Below are 15,288 nucleotides of genomic sequence, written 5' to 3'. Positions count from 1 at the left end.
ATTACATATACATACTCAAAAATACTAAAACAGAGATGTCAAATGGATAAATTAAGCAATTTATCTTTTTTCAACTTTAAATCAGAACTAGAGTATTCATGCCTATACCCTCCCTCTGAGCATATTAAAGACAATTTTTCTACCTTTGAAATATTAGCCTTTTTTTTCTGGTGGCTTTTCATATGCTTTTATATATATATATTACTCACCCTGACACCTTCTTACTTTGGTACTGCTGAACCATAAAAAATATCTTCAATGGTAGGATTTGTATTACTTACTGTTATGATGTTACAGAGATCCATGAATATGGAATTTCTTTGTATTTATTTGTGTCTTCTATTTTTTTAATCTATGTCTTCTAGTTCTCAGTGTACAGGGCTGGGAGTTTGCTCCCCTTCTCAGGCAGGGCCATAGCCAGGACTGTTTCTATCAAGCTTCTAATACATCTGAATTGCTGGATTTCTCTTGGAAAACTGTATAGCAGTACCCTCAAAAACCTGAATGCCAGAATTCTGTTTAAAGGCAAATTCTACTACCATATCCTGCATCATTTGGGAATTTTGAGATGTGATATCTTCTCCTGAAATACGAAGTAAGTAGTTAATTAAGATAGGTGTCTAAGCTATAAGTATTTTGCATTTTTTTGTGTATGTATTCCTAATTGCTTAAATTCAGTAAGTTTGGGGCTTACCTGCTTAGTGTTTGATAGTGAATGATAGAAGAAAAATCAATGTTACGTCACATCTATTAATCAGGACTCTTTCCAAGTCCTAGTGGTAAAATCCAATCTCAAACTAAGCCAAACAAAATAGAGATTTCATTAACTTACATAAATGAAAGTTCATAGGTATCTAGTATCATGCATAGTGGGATCCAGGTGCTCATATATGGCTCTCACTCTTCCCGTCTTGGACAGCTCTTCTAGGCTTAGTGAATATCTGTAGCCCACAAGACCCACATCGTGCTATCTTTGCAACCCTCACAGGCAGAAAATAACTTCCCCAATAGTTCTGGCAGACAATTACCAGGGACAACTCTTTCCAAACTAAGTACTATGGCCAGGGGTCTGAGTGTTCTCATCAGTCAGGCCTGGAGCATGTGTCCTCTTCTGCATTTGGAAGGTAGAGTCATCCATGCTCACATCACATGGAATGGGCTCTCCTCAGGAATGGATGGGATTTGTAAACAGGTATCGTAAGAGATTCTGGGCAGATAAATCACAGATATTTTTCTAGTTTTCTAGAAGATGACAATGTTTTCAAAGACATATCTACAAGACACTCTACGAAATTAAAATATACTCAAGTGCCAACATGTAGAAGGCAAACTGTACTTGTGCCATGGAAAATCAGACAACTTTCTTGGAGAGAGTTACCATGAAAAACATTTGGGAGGTTACAAGAGTCTTGCAACTCCCCTTGCTTTTCATACTATACACTGCCAAATCAAACTTTCTGAAGTGCTGCTAAAGAACCTTTGTTAGCTCCTCGATACTTAACATTATAAGGCATAGGCATCTTAGTCTGAATATAATCAGACGTAATTCTATTCAATCGCACTCAATACACATAGCTTAGAGCCTTGAATGAACTATCTAATCTTTTTAAGCCTCAGTTTACTCATTTGTAAAAATAAAATATAATACCTATGTCAGTGCATGTTGAAGAATTAAATCTGGCCCATATTGGATGCTCAGCAAGTAAAGAAGGTATTTATTATAGCCCACATTCTTCCATGGGAACAGCCCTCTTCCTATTATTCTCTTGTCAGATCTTTCCAGTACTTTCCTCACCCATTGTAGGCTTGATAAAAGCAGGGATTCTGGATGTTTTATTTGCTGAGGGCTCCTCGAGACTTAGAACCTTTCCTGTAAACATAGTAAGTGCTCAAAAAGCATTTGTTGAATGAATGAATGAACGGCCTACCTTATCTCCCACTTCTAATAGTTAACTCCTTGAGGAGATGATCTCTGCTCAATTTAGTTTTATATTACCCCAAATTCCTAGTTCAGAGCCTGCAACAAACAAATATTTGTTGAATGAATGACAGAATTGATGACAATCCAAGCAATCACCTCAATACTCCATTTTCATTTCTCACACCCTAATATAGTCGGTAAACATTTTTAGCTGCAATCATAGCCATCCTTTCTAGCATTTTAGGGACATAATCAATGAGAAAAAGTGCAATACATAATATGCCTTCATGTTCAATCAAACACACAGGCACTAAAGTTAAAAGCATAAGGAGTGGCATTTATGTTGTTTAAGGGCATTAAAAATGTAAAGATTGCTCAGTGATTTGGAGTACTCAGTGGATTTGGATTTTATTTAAAGATGTATTTATTTGAAAGAGAGAGAGAGACCATGATGGGGGAGGAGCTGAGGGAGGGAGGGAGAACCCTCAAGCAGACTCCACACTGAGCTCAAAGCTCAACGCGGAGCTAGATCCCAGGATCTTAAGATCATGACCTCAGCCAAAATGAAGAGACAGACACTTAACTGACTGAGCCACCCAGGCACCCCTGGAATGCTTTTTTCTAAAACCTGTCTTCTTTTCAGTCTTAAGACAATGAATAGTAAATAGTATGTATTTAATAACGTACATTTCTAAAGTCAGAGCATATTACTGAATGATCAATGCAATGTGTCTTTTAACTTATATGCAGGGGTGATATAATCAGCTTTTTAATGAATTCCAAGACTGTAGCAGAAAGTTTTATAAATTCCAAATACTGAGCTTTTTTTATGGAAGTTATTAGCACACTTGTTCACCAAAGAATTTTACACCATTTTCTGGGATTTTTAACTGTTTTAATGAGCCAACAGCTACAAAGAGGCTTAAAGCCTAAATTTTATTGGGGATATAATAGAACAAAGATCCATTTAACCATGACTTAAGTCATTCCTAAGCACTTGCATATTAGAGAAGCATGATAAAATAAGGAAGAGATGACTTGTTTTCTCCAAATCTTAATGGAACTGTGTACTTGAACATGATTTCAACCCACATAAGTAGATTTCCTAATGGAAAAATATCACCTCCTACCTTTAAAAATTAAATGACCCTTTGGAGACCTACAAGAAAGAAGGCTCACCCCAATTTTGCTAACATTAAAGACCCATACAAAACAACATCTTGATGTATTAGTATATGAATCAGAAACATCTGTATCAAGTTTGGCTCAAAATATACATTGATTTGAAAGTAAAGTGAAAAGTTTTTGAAAAAAATGTGTACTTTATTTCAAAGATTATAAACCATTAAGTACATTTTTGATACTATTCTAAAATTTAAGTCTATTATTTGAAATAAGATAAGAGAAATCTTTCTTCTTGATATGAGACTGCATAGAAACTTCCAGCAGAGAGTTTTGGCCTGAGATCAGTTGACTCAGGGTAGAGTTCATGAAGACCCTTATACCTCTGAAACTGCTGAAAATTTTGTGTGTATATCAGACATGTCTTTATCTAGAGCAGAACTTCTTGATCTTGGCAATATTGATGCCTGAGTCCAGATAATTTTGTGTTGTGGGAGCGGTCCTATGCATCGCAAGATGTTTAGCATTGTCCCTGGCCTCTACCCACAAAATGCCACTAGCACAGCCCCCATCGTTACTATAAAAAATGCCTCCAGACATTACTAATGTCCCTGAAGAACAATTGATATGGAGAGAGGATCTAGTGCTTTGATCATATTCCCAAACAAGTTAAAAGCCACTGCTTTAGGCTGTAGAACAGGGGTCTTACTTACCTCCGTATAGATTAGGGCCTAATAGGCCCCAAAGATGATCATGTTGGTCTGGCCTTTGGAACTCCCTGTGAAATGAGACCCATTCCTGTGGCATGGTCCCACTCTTCTGGCTGACAGAGTGATGGGACCCCATCACCAACCTTCCCTCTGCTAAGTACAATCACCTAAAGATCTGTTTTTTCAAAAATCTTTGACTCAGATCTCTCATTTGCCAAATGGCTTCAGAAAGTCTAAAGATTAATTTTAAAGGAGGGGAGTCATAAACTTCTTAGTTTGTTGAGGTTTTTTGTTTTGATTCCTTGCCATACAACCCAGTGCCTGACTCCCATAGTCAATACATAGTTGGCTAATGACTGAATAACTGAACTGTGAAACCCACAGCGTCTATGAGACTTTGTTCTTTTTTTTTTTTTTAGATTTTATTTTTAAGCAATCTCTACACCCAATGTGGGGCTTGAACTCACAACCCAAGATCAAGAGTCTTATGCTCCACCAGCTGAGCCAGCTGGATGGCCCTGTGAGAGCTTATTCTTAATTAAAAGATCCATAGTATGGAGTTAGTACACAACATTAATTTGAACTCATTGGTGATAGATTCTTTCTTTTCTCCATGTAGCTTTGGCCCATGTGCAGGTCATCTGTGTCCCTCAAAGCATATAGCATCCAAAGTATCCTTATCACCTCCATGGGAACCCTTGCGGGGTGTAGGATAGTTCGCATGCTCTGCTTTCCCTTAGCCAACAGGTCCATGGATTTTATAATTTGCTTTCCTTTTCTCTTTAAAACTGCTACCCCTCCCCACTGCCTTTGGTGTTCTTTTTCAAATCTAATTTTGAGATACAATACAGTATCTCTAGCGCCCTACACACACACACCTTTCTTGCCTACCCGACACAGATTGGATTAAACAAAATTGAGCTATATATTGTTTCAAGAGGTAACCTAAAACACAAAGGCAGAAAAAGATTAAAAGTACAACTGTTAAAGACCCCCCCGAAAGGAAGCTGATGTAGCAAATACAGCAGCATCACCAAACTTAAAGAGGTTTGCTACATGACAAAAGGTCTTATTCACTAGGAATGCAAATCTCATGTTATATTTACTAATAAAATAACTTCAAAATAGGTGAAGCAAAGTTTGACAGCACTGTACAAGCAACTTGACAAATCTTCTAGTACAGTGATATTTTATCATAACATTCTCAGTAATTGGACCAAACAACCCCTAAATTAAGAAGTATATAAAGATTTGGCAATACTACTAACAAGCTTGATCTAATACACAAATATATTTCAAACCTTGTCCATTCAATCCACTCTCCAATTAAATATTTCACACCAATTCCTCTACATAAACCTTCACTATCTCATTTCTATCCTCTATCAGCTGATTTCCTTGTTACCGAACTGAGAAATTCTAAACAGTAAAAAGTTTTCCAGACTCCTCCTACCACATCTACCCATTTACCAGCATTTACACCCATACTCTGCCTTCCCATGTTTACTACAGATGAGCTCTCTGTGCTTCTATGCAGAGCAAGTCCCTGCTCTTGTATGCTGGAGCTCAGCCCCTCTGGCCTTCTTCCTCAAGTCCTTTCTCTTTCATTCTGTGGGATCACTTCTATTAGCCTTTCCATTAGCATGACCCCATCTGCCCTGTGAATAGTACCCTTTTTTTTTGCTCCCCTCTGCTAGTAACTATCTTCTACCTCCCAACTTCTCTCCCATGATACTCTCAATACTACTTGCTCCAGCCTGGCTTTTACGTTCATGTCTCCATGAAACTGCCCTTGTTGATGTCTCCATTGCTAAATCCAAAGGTCCCTTCAGAGTTCCCATCTTACTGTACTAGTGTCTGTTGATCCTGTTGATCACTCTCTTTTTTATTCACTTTCTTCATTAGCTTCTAAGACACTCACTCTGTTGACATTGCTCCCACTTCGAAGATTGGGTCCTTCACAGTCTTTTACTGGTTCCTCATTTCCTCTCAAATCTCTTACCTCTCTTACCACTGGAGAGCCTCAGGGCTCAGCCCCGAATCCCTTTCTTTTCTCACTCCATCCTCACTCCCTTAGGACCTTCATGCAGTCTCTGTGTTTAAATGCTGTCTATGAATGGTAGCTACACTTGTGGTGAGCACAGCATTATGTATAGAAAAGCAGAATCACTATGTTGTACACTGAAACTAATGTAACATTGTATGCCATCTATACTCAAATAAAAACATACAAAAATTTAAAATTTTTAAAAATTCAAATGCCATCTATATGCTAATGACTCTCAAATGCATATCTCTAACCCAGGCTTCTCTCCTGGAATCTAAGTTTGTATATCTAATTACCTACTGCACATCTCCACCTGAAGAGCTCATTGACATCACAAACTTAACATGTTTAAAACATAATTTATAATCCTCCCCCCCCCCCAAAAAAAAAACTTAGCTCACCCAGAGCTTTCCTATCTCAATGAATGATGATTCTATCCCTCCATAAGCCCAGACAAAAACCCTGGAATCATCCTTATCCGCTCTAGCTCACACCACCATTATGCTGTCAGGAAACTCATTTGGCTCCATCTTTAAAATATATTCATAAATCAATCACTTCTCTCTATTACCATGTTACTACCATGGTCCAAGCCACCATTATCTCCTCCAAGAATTGTTACACTAACCTTCGGACTTTTCTGCTTTCGTCTTTCTCCTTGTAGTCTGTTCTCAACCGAGTAGCCACAGTGACCCTTAAAAATATAAATCACATCATGTCCCTCCCCTCCTCCCCCTCACTCAGAGTAAAAGCCAAAAACCTTATAAGGGAGGTCTTATTATATGACCTCATCTTTCACTATCTTCTGTTGTTTGCTTTCCTCCATTCATACTGTCTCCTTCTTGTCCTTTGAACATAGCACACAAGCTCCAATTGACCAGCATCTCTACCCATGTACCCTGTCTTCTCACTTAGATCTTTGGCATTCTCCATTCCTGCTGCTGAAATACTCTTTCCATGGATGCCCACATGACTAATTGCCTTGCCTTCTTGAGGTCTTTGTTCAAATATCATCTTTGGTGAAACCTTCCCTGGCCCCTTTACTTACAACTGAAAAACCCACCCCTGGCCTTCCTGTATTGCTTTTCCCTCTTCATCAGATTCTTGCATACATCTAATTTATTTATATATTACATTATTTATTATCTGTCTCCCTCTACTAGAATGTAAGCTCTTAAGTAAAAGGATTTCTATTTGTCTCATTCACTCATGTATCCCTGGCACTTGTACGTGCTTGCTTAGTAGGCATTTGTTAAATGAAAGAATGAATAACTGAACAAATGAACGAATGCATCAAACTTTGTATTCAATATTCTTGTCAAAACAAGTGAACTAATTATAAAATTTGAGCAAGTACTATTCCATAAGAAAATCTAGACAAATATTAAAAATCACTCTCATACAAAGACTACCATGGAAACATACTTGCAATTATAAAAGAGGAAGTGCAGAGTCTCTCTGAAAGCAAAAAAGAATGCTTCACTCAGAATTCTATGCTCAGGTATATATTAATGGAAGAAATAATACCTAGGAAATTGTAAAGATGTGTATAGCTGAGGTTGGGAAGTGGAATGCAATGAGGATAGAGTGTTCTAGGCAGAATGAAAGAACCTGAGCAAAGATCCCAAGGCAGTAGTGAGAGTATAAAGAGCAAGGTGCATTGAACAGAGCCTAGAGTGAGGAGATGGTGATGAATGCTGGGGTCAGTAAAAACTAAGTAGAGACCATTTCACAAAGATCCATAGATGGGCTATTAAAGAATGTGAACTTCACCTTAAATGCAGTAGGACTTCCAGTTCATTTACCTCTTCATCACCGATGACCTTTCTTGCCATCCTATCAGCCACCCATCCCCATGGTCCCATCCTAGACCTCATCAGCACTAGAAATTACATTACTTCTAAAATCTCAATTTCAAATATTATACTTTCCAACCACCAGATCACTTATTTATTTAATCTAAAATTCTTCACCTTTACCAAGACCCTACTACATTGATCCCATGACTTTCTTGCTCATAATCAGTGCCTGGTGCTTCTTTCCTTCCTTCGTCTAGCCTAGATTCCATGGTTTACTATCACATTCTTTTCAAAGACTGCATGCTCTCCAGGGCCTTTATCCTTTCATACTACTCTCCTGGGAAAACCTGACTGTTAATCTGCCTTCCTCATATATGTACCGGCATCTGAAAATTGGTAGAGAGAAACTATATATGTAAACTTACTTGTTTCACTTGAAACTCATAGTATAGACCAAAAATAGGTACAAAAGACTCAGAAATCTTTCTCTGTTTCTCTGATAGATCTTCTTCCTTACCTCCTTTTTCATTTAATCTCCTTTTTCCTTCTAACTCCCATCACACTTCCTCAGCCTTCACCTTCACTCTTAGCAGATGACTGCTTCATGCTTCATTAAGAAGCCATAAAAGAGGAGACTCTTCTCTCCCTCCACCTACAAGCAGACCTGCCTTTGCACTGCTCTTCTCTATGAGTCCAGTGGACAAAGTGCTCTCTTCTCCTAATGAAAGTCCCCTCTTAAACCCAGCTCTTCATCCAATGCCTCTTGCTGTTATCAAAATTGGTTCCTCCCTCCCTTTCCTACATTGTCATCATCCTCTCTCAATTAAATCATCCCACTGTTATCCTAATATTCCCTAGTAACTCCAACTTAAAAGAAAAAGGATCTTGCTTCATTGCATAAACCGCACCAGCTTCCATGTTCCCTCTCCACTCCTATACACAACAAAACTGCTTCAAACCTTTGTATACTCAACTCTGCTGTCTTACTTTCCATTCTTTCTTCAACCCCCTCCAGCCTGGCTTTTACTCCCTACCATTCCAGTTATGGCTATTTTTGTCAACATCATTATCATCCTCTCTGTTGTCAAATTCAAAGAACTCTTCCTCCCTTCCCTTACCTCTCAGCAGCATTCCAGGGTCCTCTTCTGCTCTTTTCTCTCCACATTTTTTATATGGTGCCATACAATAGTCTTTAAGTATCACCTATATTTTGATAACTCCCAAATTGGTATTTCTAGGAATGGTGTCTCCTTTCAACCCTGAATGACTAAAGCCAGTTTTAATCAATGCTCAGTTGAATAACTGACTAGCTTAATGAGTCCAAAATTGAATTTTCAATCCAAATCTATTCCCCATACCTTCACCATCTTAGAAATGCCTTCATTGCTCATTTCATTGTTCAACCCACAAGCCTCAGAATCTTCATAATCCCTTCATTTCCCTCATCTAACACATTTAATCCATCAGAAAGTGCCACTGATTCTAGCTTCAAAACTGTCTCAAATATGTCCATTTATTTTTGTTTAAAAAAGCTTTGTCCACAGTCACTTCCCTGTTGCCCATCTAGTCTACTGAGTGTACTAAGTCTACTAGTCTATCGAGTAGTCTTTTTCCTTCCTTCTTCCTTTCTTTATAATTTATACTTTTTTAGTTGACTTAGACTATTCACTGAATTTGAATATAAGCTGTGTGGGCAAAGGCCACATCTAACTTGCTAACCATCATCTTCCTATATTCTAGCACAGAGCTTCACACAACACATAACTGTTGAATGAATTAAATAAGGAATCAATAAAATAGTAAGAGGGGAGTGACACTTGACGGGATGAGCACTGGGTGTTATTCTATATGTTGGCAAACTGAACACCAATAAAAAATAAATTTATAAAAAAAAAAAGAGGGGAGTGACATGATCAAATCCATGTTTTAAGGCTGCGGTTCTTACCTGGAGACAATCTCCTTCCCCCTACCCTGGGATAATTGGCAGATCTGAAAATGTTCTTTATTGCCATGACAAGAGGTGAAGGAGGATTTGCTAATGGATAGATGCTTATCAGCATCCCACAAAAAGCACAAGACAGCCCTGCACAACAAAGGATTATCTGACCCCAAATCCCCATAGTGCTAAGGTTAAAAAAAAAAAAAAAAAACCTGTATTGGAGAGATAAAGATAAAATTTAAAGAATAGACTATTCCTAGTTAGTCTCTTCCTCCATTGGCAATAGGAAGACCACTTAGGAGGTCATTCCAAGTAAGGGAGGATATCCTGGAATGGAATAAAGCATGTACCATAAAAAGAAGTAGAAACATGTTTAAGGGGAATCCCTGGGTGGCTCAGTGGTTTAGCGCCTGCCTTTGGACCAGGGCACATTCCTAGAGTCCTGAGATCGAGTCCCACTCGGGCTCCCGGCATGGAGCCTGCTTCTCCCTCCTCCTGTGTCTCTGCCTCTCTCTCTCTCTCTCTCTCTCTCTCTGTCTATCATAAATAAATAAATCTTTTTTTAAAAAAAGAAACATGTTTAAGATGTATGAATATAAGAAAAATGTTTAGAGCTGACTGTATTTTGTGATTAAGTATACAAGGAAACAAGAGAGTCAGACAAACAGACAAAGATATCCAGGATTACTTGCAGGCTTCTGGTTTAGATGTTTAGATACAAACAGTACGTTCACTGAGTCTGAAGATACAGGAAGTTTAGCGCACTTGAAGAGGAAGATGCAATCAGTCTTGAGTAAAACATGTAGTGAATCAATGGTTGTGGTAGTCACAAGATGAGCCTAACAAATTCCAGTGCTAAAGTAAAAAACCCAAGATATAAATTCTCAGAGATAAATCAAGACAAATCTTAGAAAGGTGAAAACAATATGGCATGAATAAGTAACACGCAGTATAGTTACTGTAGATATTTCACAAAAAGGAAGAAAAGGGAATAACATGTTATAAGGTAAAAAGGAATAAAACTCCAAAAATTCAGTGATTAGAAACAACCAGAGAAAATAACAGATTACACAATAAAATGTGAACTGAACTTAAAATAAGTAAAGATGATAAGAATAGAAAATCTTTAAATTTAATGTGAAATTTCTAAAAAAAAAAACATTTTATTTATTTATTTGAGAGAGAGAGTACAAGTCAGAGGAAGGGGCAGAGGGAGAGGGAGAAGTGGACACCCTGCTGAGCAGGGAACCCGACACAGGATTTGATCCCTGGACCCTCAGATCATGACCTGAGCTGAAGGCAGCTGCCTAACTGACTGAACCACCCAGGTGCCCCAAATGTGCAATCTCTTTTAGCACAAGTGATCAATGAGAGGGCCAATTTGTATTATTTGCATGAAAATAATTTAAAAGTTTTATGGCATACAGAGAAAAGATAATAGTCTCCCATTTAAAACAATGGTATTAGGGCCTCTGATTTTATTTCTAATCTTAAAGACTGAAATTCTTCATCATAACGAAGATTACTATATGTTTACAGGACCATGATATAAAAATATACCTTCGACATGAGTACAAGAGAAATTGTACTTTAAGATCAAGGCTTAACTGTAAAAGACTAAAATATCTTTAAATAAGGGTTGTGGCTGGCTGAAAAATACCCCCACACCTCTCACCCCAATATAGCAGGTCCTAACTGGCATCTCTAACTTCTACCTTATCTGGAAAAAGAGTTTTTGCAGATGTGATTAAGTTAAAGGTCCTGAAACAATCCTGGATTGTCTGAGTGAGCCCTACATGTAATCACATGTAATCTTACAAAAGAGAGACAGAAGGAAATTTGATACAGACAGGAATAGAGTAGACAGACAGGAGAGGGGGCCATGTGACTATGGAGACAGACTGGGGAGATACAGGCAATCTCCAGAAGAAGTCAGCCTTGCCAACACCTTGATTTCAGCCTCATAATATTGATCTTAGACTTCCTGCTCCTGAACTGTGAGAGAACACATTTCTGTTATTCTAAGCCATCAAGTTTGGAGTAATCAGTTATTATAGCAGCCACAGGAAATCAATACAAAAGTATTTCTTAAATGTAGAAAATTTCTATTGTACAAATATAGAGAAGAATGAAATATAGATAATACTGTTACAAACTGGATTGTGTCATCCAAAATCCATACCTTCAAGGCCTCACTCCCCAACATGCTTTTTTGGACATTGAGCCTTTACAGAGGTAATTAAGGTTAAATGAGATCATCAGGGTGGGGCCCTAATCTGATAGAATGGTGACCTTGTAAGAAGAGACACCAGAAGCTTCTCTCTCTCCCCACAAGCACACAGAAGAAAGGCAATTTGAACCCATAGTGAGTAGGACATCTGCAAGCCAGGAAGGGAGGTCCCATCAAAACCAACCTTGCTGGTGCCTTGATCTTGGACTTCCAGCCTCCAGAACTATGAAAAAATAAATTTCTGCTGTTTAAGCCAGCAAGTCTGTGGTATTCTGTTATGACAGCATAACCTAAGAAATACAAATATGCTTTCTACTTTGCTGTTATCAAAAAGCCATTTTGCATCATCATGTTACCAATTGCTTACATTTTCCTCTCCAATTTGAGTTTGTGCTCAATGTTATACCACATAAGAAGAAAAAGACTGGACTGTAGAAAACCATTGCATTTCACGCTGCGCCTGCCAAACATTGGGAATTGCCATGCCCAGCCCAGGCTGACTGAGGTGGCATCTGCATGCCACTGCCACACTTTCTCATCTTCCCTCACTCACTCATTACTTTCATTTAACAAGAGAGCTCTAGAAAAGACAAATACCTGGGAAAATTGGAAGGAAACTCGCATATCATTTAGTTTCAAATCAAACATATTTACCATGGAATTACTGAAACCCCGGCTCCCTCCTAGCTATTAATGATGGTGAGGGGAAAATACAGGCAAATTCTCTGACCTTACAGAGCTGAAAGTCTATATAGGTTCATAAAATCAGGAAGATAAAAGATGAACGGGTAATTATAAGGATGACAATGTTCGGAAGAAGGAACACACTTAGAGATTTCACCTGGAAGTCCAGGGGAGACCTGCAGGCTTGGTAAGAGTGGGCAGGGGGAAATGTCTGTCAGTGGGGATCAGAGAAGGACAGCAGTTTGGTATTAGCTTGTGCAAAGGCTTGGGAGAGTTACAAGAGTGTAAGAAATCTAAGGAAATGGAGAAAATTCAACACATTTGGAATTTAGGAAACAAGAAGGGAAGTAAAAAGAGATGAGACCAGAGAGGAGCAGGAATCAGACCTCAGAGGACATTGTAAACTAGGTGAGGGAGCTCGGTCTTGGTCTTAGCTTGGGGAAGAATCACAGAAAGATTTTAATGGGAAGAATGGCATGACTAGATTTGAATGGCCTGGAGTAGGAGTTGGAAGGAAGCTAGAAGGAATGAAAAGAGATCTGGAATATGCATGGTTGTGGGGCTGGACAGAGGGGCACGGATTGAAGACATGTTTAGGGGAATGCATAGACAAGCCTTGGCAGTTGGTTCCGTATGATAAGAGCAGGGAGCAAAAAGGCAAGCTGACTCCCACATTTGCTGAATTCAATGTCCTATTTTGCCATTTACTAAAAGAAGGAAATGCTGGTAAAGACTAGAGGTGAAAGAAGAGCTCATCTGAATCTGAGATGTGAGATGTCTGTGAGACAGCCATATCAAGATTGCATTTTCTGATTTTAAAAGAAATGTGATTTAGAGTTGATTATTTGGAAAAAGAAGAACAAGGATAAAAAAGCAAACATCATCTTTAAAAAAAAAAAAGATTTTATTTATATTCATGAGAGACACACACAGAGAGAGAGGCAGAGACATAGGCAGAGAGAGAAGCAGGCTCCATGCAGGGAGCCCGACGTGGGACTCGTCCTGAGCCAAAGGCAGATGCTCAACCACTGAGCCCCCAGGTGTTCTGCAAACATCATTTTTAACCCTATTACCCAGAGACCCCTACAGTTCATTTGTTTGTATAGCCTTGTCTCTAAACCTGTACACACCTACACACACACACACACACTATTAGGCTATTAACATACTGTTTTGTAATCTGTTTTTCTCTTTAACAGTGAACCCTGGGCATTTTTTATAGATCATCATTTTTTCCCTATAATATCAATTTCAATGGCTGCAAAGGATTTCATTATATATATAAATCTGCTAAAATTGATTTAACCAATTCCGTACTAAAATATACAAATATATTAGAAGAAGACTTTTCAGACAGTGAAACTACTTTATATGGTACTATAATGGTAGGTATACATCATTACACATTTGTCAAAACCCATAGGATGTACAACACAAAGAGTGAATTCTAATATAAGCTACGGACTGTAGGTGATAATGATGTGTTAATGCAGGTCCTTCAGTTGTACAAATGTACCACTCTGGTGTGAAATGTTGATAGTGGGGAGGCTGTGCATATGTGAAGGTGGCCAGGGGGTGGGGGGGGGGGGGTGGCATATGGAAAGTCTCTGTATCTTCTGCTCAATTTTGCTGTGAACCTGAAACTGCTCTAAAAAATGAAGTCATATATTTTGATGAGCACCTTTCTATATAAAATTGTTTGCACATTTCTGACTATTTCCTTAAAATAAATTCCAGTAAGTGGCATTGCCTAGTAAAAGGGTACGTTCATTTAACAATGTGTTTGTGTTACCAAATTGCCCTCTAGAAAGTTTTTCGTAACTTATACTCCTATTAAGAGAGTACGCTTGAGTTGATTCTTGATCCCTGACTCAACACTGCCCATATTGTGTTTCACTCTACAACTCCATTTACCCCATCATCAAAACAGTGCTGTAAAAATATTATTGGATGTTTCTGTCAACAACGTTCCTGTTTTCTTAACCACAATATTGTACCAAGTCATTCTGTCTTTTGATTACAGCTAGCTGCATCTCTGAGAAAATGTATGCCATGCTAATTTGTCTTTATTTAAAATTTCAAAGAAATTCCCACATGGATCCCAGATGTTGAGCATTTAATACAAGAAGGTGTTTCCTCATTATACAAATATGGTATGTGTCCAAAATATTGGCATTGTTTAGTTTATGAATCACTTAAAATAACGACATCACAAAAAAACAATGGTTCACGTGTGAGTCATAAATTAAACAATGCCAATTTTTTGATGTGCACCACATTCGTATAATAAGGAAAGAAACACCTTCTTGGATTAAATGGTCAACATCTGGAATCCATGTGAGGGCTTTAAAAAATTAGGGCCACATTTTCTTAAATTATAGTGTGGAAAGAAATACAAAATGGAGGCAATATTTGTAAAAATTTCCCTGTCCCAAACACTCTTGCAAGTAGCGCATCACTTAATTGATACAAAACCTGAAGTCAAAGCAATGTAAGTCAAATTCTGTTACAGGGAACGCCTAAGTTTTTTTGTTTTTGTTTTTCTAGATCTTTTGTTGTAATACTGTAGAATGCAGGTGTAGTGGATTGAAGAGTGGTTCCACAAAAGACATGTCCATGTCCTAACTCCTGGAACCTATAAATGTGACCTCATTTGTAAAAGGGCCTTTGCAGATACAATTAAATTAAGGATGTTGAGATAGAATTATCTTGGACTTGGAGTCAGCTCTAAAACCAGTGACAGGGGTCATTATAAGAGAAAGGCAGAGAACAATTTCTGACACAGACACAAAGGAGAGAGGACCATAGGAGTCAGAGATAGAGGTTGGAGTCCTAC

Source organism: Vulpes vulpes, chromosome 8 (assembly GCF_048418805.1).
Source record: "Vulpes vulpes isolate BD-2025 chromosome 8, VulVul3, whole genome shotgun sequence".
Classification (NCBI taxonomy): Eukaryota; Metazoa; Chordata; class Mammalia; order Carnivora; family Canidae; genus Vulpes; species Vulpes vulpes.
This window is presented reverse-complemented; position numbering follows the sequence as displayed.